A 9,675-nucleotide genomic window follows, 5' to 3' on the forward strand; every position below is an offset into this window, starting at 1 on the left:
GCTGCTGCTAAGTCACTTCAGTCGTGTCCGACTCTGTGCGACCCCAGAGACAGCAGCCCACGCGTTGCTTAGTTGACGTACAGGCGGTTTACGCGTTGCTTAGTTGACGTACAGGCGGTTTACGCGTTGCTTAGTTGACGTACAGGCGGTTTACGCGTTGCTTAGTTGACGTACAGGCGGTTTACGCGTTGCTTAGTTGACGTGCAGTCGGTTTGCGCGTTGCTTAGTTGACGTGCAGGCGGTTTACGCGTTGTTTAGTTGACGTGCAGGCGGTTTACGCGTTGCTTAGTTGACGTGCAGGCGGTTTACGCGTTGCTTAGTTGACGTACAGGCGGTTTACAAGATTGCGTGACTTTCTGCTGTGCAGCAAAGTGATTCAGTTTTATGTTTGTAGATCTTTTTCGTATTGTCTTCCGTGACGGCTTATCCCAGGATATTGAGTCTAGTTCCCTGTGCCCTACAGTGGAGCGTTGTCACTTGTCCATCCTGTATATACACTAGTCTGCCTCTGCTAATCCCAGCCTCCCACCCCGTCCCTCCCGCACGGAAAGCATGAGTCTGTCCCCCGGGTGTGCGAGTCTGTTTTCTGTCTCGTAGATCAGTTCCTTTGTGCCACATGTTAGATTCCACCTATGGGCGGCCTCGTATCGTATTTGCATTGCTCTATCTGACTCACTTCAGTTAGTGTGATCGTCTCTAAGTCTGTCCATGTTGCTGCAATTGGCATCAGTTCATTCTTTTTGCTGGCTGAGTAATAGTCCTCTGTGTGCATGTAGCACTTCTTTCTCACGGGATGGATGTGCTCGCTTGCTACCTTTCCTTCTCCCACAGAGGCTGCTTTCCAATTCATGGTGCAGCGTTTCTGCACCCAGGGAAGGGGATGCCTCCTACCTTTAGCTTTGGGCACATGCTCGTTTTCCTCTTCGTCTGCTGAGCTGGAAAGCAAACTGGGATTGTGTGTCGCTGCCCCCTCTGGGGTCCGGGGTGTGGAGAAACATCCTGCTAAGCGTCTGTCCGTGCACCTGCGTCTGTTGCTGCTACGGCTTCAGTGGGGAGAATGAGTGATACGTGTGTGTGTGTGCACGCGCGTGTGTGTGTGATATTAAAAGGAGCACTTGAGAAGCACCAGTGAGGTTCTTAAGAAGAGGCTTCAAGGCAGCTGGATGTGGAAGAAGTGTAGGGCTTCAAATATTTATGAAATAGCAATGTTCAGAGGAACAGACTGGTTTCTTCTGAAGAAATAGGTGCTTGGACCTTCAGGTCATACACAAAAGTAAATGCTACATGATCTAAACATCCCTGTCTATCTTCTGCCTGTTCTCCATCTGGGGAAGGGCATTCTCCATTATCTCTACATATCTATGCATCCTCTATTTATTATCTACCTATAGAGTCAATTTCAGTTTCATATTTAGAGCCTTTTAGAAGAGACAGTCTGGAGCAGGAGCTGGCTACCCACTCCAATATCCTTGCCTGGAGGATTTCATGGACAGAGAAGCCTGGTGGGCTGCCGTCCATGGAATCGTGAAGAGTCGGACACGACTGAGAGACTTCACTTTCACTTATCACTTTCATGCATTGGAGAAGGAAATGGCAACCCACTCCAGTGTTCTTGCCTAGAGAATCCCAGGGATGGGGGAGCCTGGTGGGCTGCTGTCTGTGGGGTCACACAGGGTCAGACACGACTGACGTGACTTAGCAGCAGAAGCAGCGTGTACCTCCTCCAGGGGATCTTCGCAACCCAGGGATCGAACCCAGGTCTCCCGCAAGACAGGCGGATTCTTTATCAGCTGACCCACCGGGGAAGCCCACTCTTAGGCAGGGAGAAAAGTGCAGGAGAGAATGTCCTGAAATGATGTAGAAGGATGCCCTCCGTGGACTGGACTCTACCCATCTGTCTCCATACGCAAGGATAGACGCTGTGGATAAAGAATTTATGAGAGCTTCCATGAGACACTAACATAAGAATCTGGGCCCCCAGTGCAAACTCACCTGGGAAGATTCTCAAGAATGGTTCGTCACCTGTAAAGTGTTTAGCTGATAACCACCCAAGACAGAAATGCTGCCCCAGAGAAAGCCTAGTACTTGAAAACATAATTAATACTATTAGTGCCAAACTCCGGAGAAGGCAGTGGCACCCCACTCCAGTACTCCTGCCTGGAGAATCCCATGGATGGAGGAGCCTGGTGGGCTGCTGTCTGTGGGGTCGCACAGAGTCGGACACGACTGAAGCGACTTAGCAGAGGCAGCAGCGTCAGTGCCGAACTCAAGCTGTAACTCTTCAAGAAATCTTCACGTTTGCCATGCCATTCAAAGTGTTCTGTTTCCCATGATCATTTATGGGTTTTCACATTTATTTTATTTAACTTTTGTTTGGTCTTGGAGTGTAGCCAATTAACACTGTTGTGATGGTTTCAGATGGACGACAAAGTGACTCAGCCATACATACACATGTACCCACTCTCCCCCAAACTCCCCTCCATCCAGGCTGCCAGGTGACATGGAGCAGAGTTCCCTGTGCTGGACAGCAGGTCCTTGCTGGTTCTCCATGTTAAACACAGCAGTGTGTCCATAGCCATCCCAGACTCCGTGACTATCCCTTCCCCATCCTCCCCACTGAGAACCATAAGGTTATTACAGGATTGAGCAGAGTTCCCTGTGCTGTCCAGCAGGTCCTTGCTGGTTCTCCATGTTAAACACAGCAGTGTGTCCATGTCCATCCCAGACTCCCTAACTATCCCTTTCCCCATCCTTCCCCCTGGGAACCATAAGTTGCTCTCTCAGTCAGTAAGTCTGTGTTGAAGTGTTCTTTATGATCAGATGTGTGCTTTTGCCAGAACTGCTCTGAAATTAGATAAAGATGAAGACTAGGACTAGGAAGTTTTAAGGGTGCAATTTAATTATAAAAGAGATGGATCTTCAAAGATTGTGTTGTGTGAGATGCTGAGATAAAACAGGGGCAGAAAATCCATCTTGCCTTTAAAGGAGTCTGATCTGAACTCTTGGCATTTATTCAGATGTTCACAGTTTGTCTTCTATGAAAACAGTCGTTTTGATATAAATAGATGCAGCTTTGAAGAAGTGAGTTTTGTTATAAGCCACCAACAGTGAAACATAATCCTATTTATAAAGAAGGAAAGCTTGCCTCAGTGATCAGGACCTCAATTTATTTTTGCTTACCCTCTCAAGATCATATACTGTTTTTAAAGAAGGCTTTGAGAAAATAAAAACCAGAAATGAGTTGAATCACTCATTTTTACAAAACGTAGTATGGTTGGTTTCTACTGCTTCAGAGTACTTGGCAGAATACATCAGAGTGATGACATTTAAAAATATGTAAACACAAACAGGTTGCATTATTTGCAACTTGGTGAAGGAGTTTTCACACTGTTACCGATATGACCAAGGAAACCAGCGCAGTGGTGCGTAAGTGAAGCCTTTTGTATTTGTTGTTGTTTTTGTTCAGGCACTGATTCATGTTCAGCTCTTTGCAACCCCATGAACCACAGCATGCAAGGCCTCCCTGTCCATCACCAACTCCCAGAGCTTACTCAAACTCATGTCCATTGAGTCGGTGATGCCATCCAACCATCTCATCCTCTGTCGTCCACTTCTCCTCCTGCCCTCAATCTTTCTGCAATGCACGAGATGAGGGTTCGACCCCTGGGTCTGGAAGATCCCCTGGAGGAGGAAATGGCAACCCCCTCCAGTATTCTTGCCTGGAGAATCCTATGGAAAGAAGAGCCATGGGTCCAGAAACTGTTGGACGTGACTGAGCAGCTAAGCATGCATTTTCTGTGTTACGGCACAGTGAATCAATTTTAGAAATATTCTTTTCTGTATTATTTTCCCTGATAGTTGATCCCAGAATGTTTAATATAGCTGCCTGTCCTCTACCGTAGAAACTTGTTGTTTATCCACCCTGTTTATAATCGTTTGTATCTGCTAACCCCAAACTGCCAGCTCCATCTTCCCCCTGCTTCCTTAGCAACCACAAAACTCTTCTCTGATTGCGACTTTATTTCTGTTTTGTACATGCATTCACTGTGGACATAGTTTAGGTTCCATGTGTAAGTGATATCATACAGTATTTGTCCTTCTGATTCTGACTTCCTTCAGTTAGTATGATCATCTCTAGGCCCATCCACATTGCTGCAAATGGCATTGTTTCTTTCTTTTTCAGGGCCAGGTCATATTCCATTGCATGTATGCACATCTTGATCCATTCTTTTGTCACTGGACGGTTCCTTCCATATCTTGACTATTTTAAATGGTGCTACGATGAACACTGGGGTGCATGTATTTTCTAGTTAAGCTTTTGTCTTGAATATATACCCTAGAATGGGATTGCTGGATTATATGGTAATGCTGCTTTTAGCTTTCTGAGGAACTTGCATACTGTTATCCATACTGGCTGCACCCATTTACATTGCCACCAACGGTGTACGAGGGTTCCCATTTTTCCATGCCTTCTCCAGCATTTTCAACTGCTTCATTTTTAAGTGGGAGTAAGGGAGAAATTGGAGAAGGCAATGGCAACCCACTCCAGTACTCTTGCCTGGAAAATCCCATGGATGGAAGAGCCTGGTGGGCTGCAGTCCATGGGGTCACTAAGAGTCAGATACGACTGAGTGACTTCAGTTTCACTTTTCCCTTTCATGCATTGGTGAAGGAGATGGCAACCCACTCCAGTGCTGTTGCCTGGAGAATCCCAGGGACGGGGGTGCTTGATGGGCTGCCGTCTATGGGGTCACACAGAGTCAGACACGACTGAAGCAACTTAGCAGCAGTAGCAGCAGCAGCAAAGGAGAAATAGAAAGCTGTGTTGGAAAGCTGCTGCTGCTGCTGCTAAGTCACTTCTGCCATGTCTGACTCTTTGTGTTTTTCTTGGCTACAACTTTTACCATAAACTAGGAAATAGCTATTTTTTAGCATGAAAAAGATAGATATTTATGGTGAATTTTTCATTTTAAGTAAAACAGATATGGGTTACTGTTTGCCGGGTGTCTTTTCCTTCTTAACCATGTGACTTTTGACAGAACCGTGTTACTCCCAACATGCACCATCTTGAGCATGGGTACTTTTGACTTGCATTTTGAATAACTGTTTCTGATCACAGTTGTGGTACAGTTTAAATTTGTCATACTCCCCATTTGAATTTTCATCCTTGCTATAAATCCAGCACATTGCAGTCATGGAAACTGTTAGGAAGAGTTGTTGATCAATGATGTATATACTTTATACAAATTGGCTGGTAATTTCAACTTTATTGAGCATTAAAAAGAAAAAATAAGTGTTCTATAATGCATCAAAATACAACACAATATCCCTCACATCCTAAAAATAGATGTGATGTGGATGCTAATTGATTTCAAGTTGTGATCATAGAGACAATTTATTCATTCTGAATATTTTCAAACGTTCTTCCTATTTCCTGTAAGCCAGTTAATGACTCTCTATTTCTGTAAGTTGCAGGATCAGCCTTCTGGTTTTCTTGATACAAGGTCATCTCCTGCATTTGTAGCCATGTTTGCATTTTTCTTTCTCGCATTTGCTCTTGCTTTGCTTGCTTAACCACTTGGACACTGAAGCTCATCCTATAAAACTTTTTTCTAATTGTAGATGATTAAACATTTTATAAACTTTTGTATTGTATCTAAAAATGTCATAGAGTGACTGTTCACTGTTTTAAATAGTTTTTGAGTAAATATTTCGTGGAACACCCAACCTGGCCCCTTTGAAAGTTCCAGTTCTAGTCTACTGGGGGTAGGAGAACGTTGTCAGAGGGACGTGTCTGCATACATGTGTGTTTCTCGTTTTTATATAGCTTGTTTCCTAAAAATATTTGTTTGTTTGGCTTTGTAAAGAAGTCTTAGTGGCGGCAGTTGGCGTCTTTATGAGTCATGTCTGATCTTTCGTTGTGATGCTGGCTTAGCTTTCCCAGATCATGCAGGATTTTAGTTCCCTGACCGGGAATCAAACCCCCGTCCCCTGTGTGGCCAGGCAGATTCTCAACCACTGGACCACCAGGGAAATTCTTTCCTGTAGATTTATAAAGGAGATGACTTTTATGCTGAATAAACGCATATGTACCACAGCATGGCCATTATTTCTGTTTCTCAGTAAGACGCTACCCCTTTGAAACCCAACAAACACAGTTAAGAACCACCTCAAAGCCACCTGTGTATCTGTTGCTGCTGCTGCTGCTGCTGCTGCTGCTGCTGCTGCTGCTGCTGCTGAGTCGCTTCAGTTGTATCCAACTCTGTGCGACCCCATAGACGGCAGCCCAACAGGCTCCGCCATCCCTGGGATTCTCCAGGCAAGAATACTGGAGCGGGTTGCCATTTCCTTCTCCAGTGCATGAAAGTGAAAAGTGAAAGTGAAGTCACTCAGTCGTGTCGCAAAGAGGTGGACACGACTGAGCGACTGAACTGAACTGAACTGTCTTCCTCTGCCTTATTTGGTATCAAGTAAGCGATGGAAATCTGGGAAACTAATCTTACAGGGAAAGGGGTATGTTTGTATTTCTTCAGATGGATCCAACGAACTCAGTTGGCTTCTTCGGAAGATCCGCCCCAGGGGAGCCTCCGGTGTTCAAAATAAAGACGAAAAGTCAAAACCCCCGTGATGAAAAAAATCCAACACAGGCCACGGCGGCTCTAAAGATTTCCAAGAAGCACCGCCCTCGATGTCATCGACCTCAAGATCTCCCTACTTGGGGACAAATAAAAACCCTTACTAATCAAGCCGAAAATCTTGTTTCTCAATAGGGAATGCCTCGGAATCCAGAAAATATTTTTGTGGCTATGCTTGCTTTGCTTGCCTTTGCCTCCCCTGCTCAAGCTGAATTAACTAATCATGCTTACTGGGCCTATATATCCAACCCCCCTTTACTGCAGGTTGTAGAATGGACAGATAACCAATCGTATCCACCAATGACTCAGTACATATGCCGCCTCCTCTGAGCTTGGAGGGGCCCTTTCATCCTGAGGTAGAAGGGAGGCTAATTAATATTTCTCTCGGGTATGAAGTCCTTCCTCTATGCATGAGTCCAGCAGAATTATACATTAGCTGACAAACATGGGCTTTCATTCTGCCTCCAAAGAAGAACTTTCAGACATTGCTTGGACTGTTTACTGCCCTTTCTTTCTATGAGAACCATGTCATCACTACTGAAACTCCGGGAAAAGGACAAAAATCATTATGCAAAGGGTTTACAGATAAGAACTTCAAATATACTCCTGTTCACTGGGACAGATGTCAGGCTAAATCAGGAAAATTAATGTTTGTGGCCAATCACACCATTTTTGGTTGGGGACCCCATGGTGTGTGGTTGTCTAACTGCTCAGGTGATATTAACAGCACTGTGTGTGATTATGCTACTCAAGTAGCATAGCAGGTTATATTACGGTGGAACATAACATGACAAAGTATTTCTTGGCTGTCTTGACGGTGGAATGGCACCCCCTCGCCCTCAAATCGTCCTCAATAAATGGATTGGGCCTGAACAATGGGACATCTGGAAACTTGCCGCGAGCACTGAAGAACTTGGAACTTGGACTGGATATTTCGTGGGGACCAGCCGAGGTCATAGTGACTCTTCCTTTTGTTACAATCATTCATATTTCATACGAGCTTGTGTCCCCCTTCCTTTTGTTACAGCTGTAGGGAACTTGCAGTTTAATAAGACTTTACGTTCTGTGGCTTGTGTAGACTGCAAATTGTATACTTGTCTTAATTCCTTTGTTTCTTTGCAAAACGAATCCCTTTTGATTCTTCAATCTCGACGTAATCTGTGGTTGCTAGTAGATCTCCAGTGACCCTGGGAAGAGGGTCCCGTGGCAGGACTTGCCTCCCTTGCTACTTACTAAATTACTTCAGTGATCTAAACGATTCATTGGATGGTTAATTCTTGGCATTTGGGGATTAATAGCCATTTGCACGACTGCCGCTGTCACAGGCATTGCTTTACAAACCTCAGTTCAAACACACAACTTTATTCAAAATTGGACCAAAGATGCTCATACTGTGTGGACCACTCAGGCTCAGATAAATGAGGAAGTTCAAGATGAAATACAGGAAATGAAAACAGCCATCCAATGGGTCAGAGATCAGCTAACAGATTTACAAAAACAAATTATACTAAAATGTGACGGGAATTCTCCTCAATTTTGTATTACTCCTATTTGGTTCAACTATAGTGCCTACTATTGGGAACAAATCAAATTTAATTTGTAAGACATACATGATAATGCTTCGTTAAATGTACAATTATTACAAAAGGAAACCTTTGAAACCTTCTCTAAGAGTCTACTCTCTTGCAACAGTTTGGAAACCTTAGTGGAACAGCTAGCTGATCAATTATCTGGGCTAGACCCTCGAGGCAATGGCACCCCACTCCAGTACTCTTGCCTGGAAAATCCCATGGATGGAGGAGCCTGGTGAGCTGCAGTCCATGGGGTCGCTAAGAGTCGGACACGACTGAGCGACTTCACTTTGACTTTTCACTTTCATGCACTGGAGAAGGAAATGGCACCCCACTCTAGTGTTCTTGCCTGGAGAATCACAGGGACAGGGGAGCCTGGTGGGCTGCCGTCTGTGGAGTCGCACAGAGTTGGACACGACTGAAGCAGCTTAGCAGCAGCAGCAGACCCTCAAGGATGGTTTCAAAGTATTACGCTTAGTATTGGATCTGGAGCTATAATGCTGATAATTATCCTGGTGATTATATTTGTAGTATACCAATGCCTTTCAACTAAAATTGTTCAAACTAAGCAAACTCAATTGGTCAAGGCCTTTTCCACAAATGTATCTACAGTCATCACCAATTATGAAAAAATAAAAAAGGGGAAATTGTCAGAGGATGTTCAACTTTAAGGGATCCAGTATGTTGCACTTCCTTCCTTTGTGTGCCATTTCTCAAGGACTCTGTTCCTTATCAGTTCTGGAAAACAGGAACGCGCAGAGCTGCACGCGGTTCTCAGGACTGAGACCATGGGAAAGAGCACCTGCTTGGATACCCTCCAGTGACTCCCTTCAGTGACTCTCTTCAGTGACGTTTTACTTACAGGACTATCCATTTTGTTGCAGCTGCTGGAATTTCATTCTTAATGGCTGAGTAATCATTTTATTGATCTATAAGCATGCATTTCTGCAAATAAAGTACCCTTGTTTCACTGGGGACTTGGGTGCCCTGCGTGCTTCTTTTCTTCCCCTGCTTTGCATCGACTCCAGTCCCCAGGTCCCGGTCTGTAAAGACCATAACAGATAAGCAAGATAGGCATGTTCCTGTGTATTCCCCCTTTAAAAATAATTTTGTGTGTGTGTGGTTTCCGTGTGTGATGTGCTCATTCAATTATGCCCTGTGCTTGTGGATTATAAGGAACACCTGTAATATGTTTAATAGAAAATTATTGTAAAAATTGTTTAAATTACATAGAAATATAGGTAGGGCCATTGTCTGTTTTTACAGAACTAGGTGTTCCCATTATTGTAAAGCCAGTTAATAGATGGGTAATAACACGTTGTGTAGTTTCACCTCGGGGAGCTGTGGCCCATATAAGAGAAGAACTTGTACCGATTGAGATATGTAAGAATGAAGACGGAGAAACTTCAGGGCAATGAGTTACGTCCATTTGCCATAGTTCATTGGGTTGTAATCCTCGAGGATTGATA

The sequence above is a fragment of the Capricornis sumatraensis genome, chromosome X (genome assembly GCF_032405125.1).
Source record: "Capricornis sumatraensis isolate serow.1 chromosome X, serow.2, whole genome shotgun sequence".
In the NCBI taxonomy this organism is placed as follows: domain Eukaryota; kingdom Metazoa; phylum Chordata; class Mammalia; order Artiodactyla; family Bovidae; genus Capricornis; species Capricornis sumatraensis.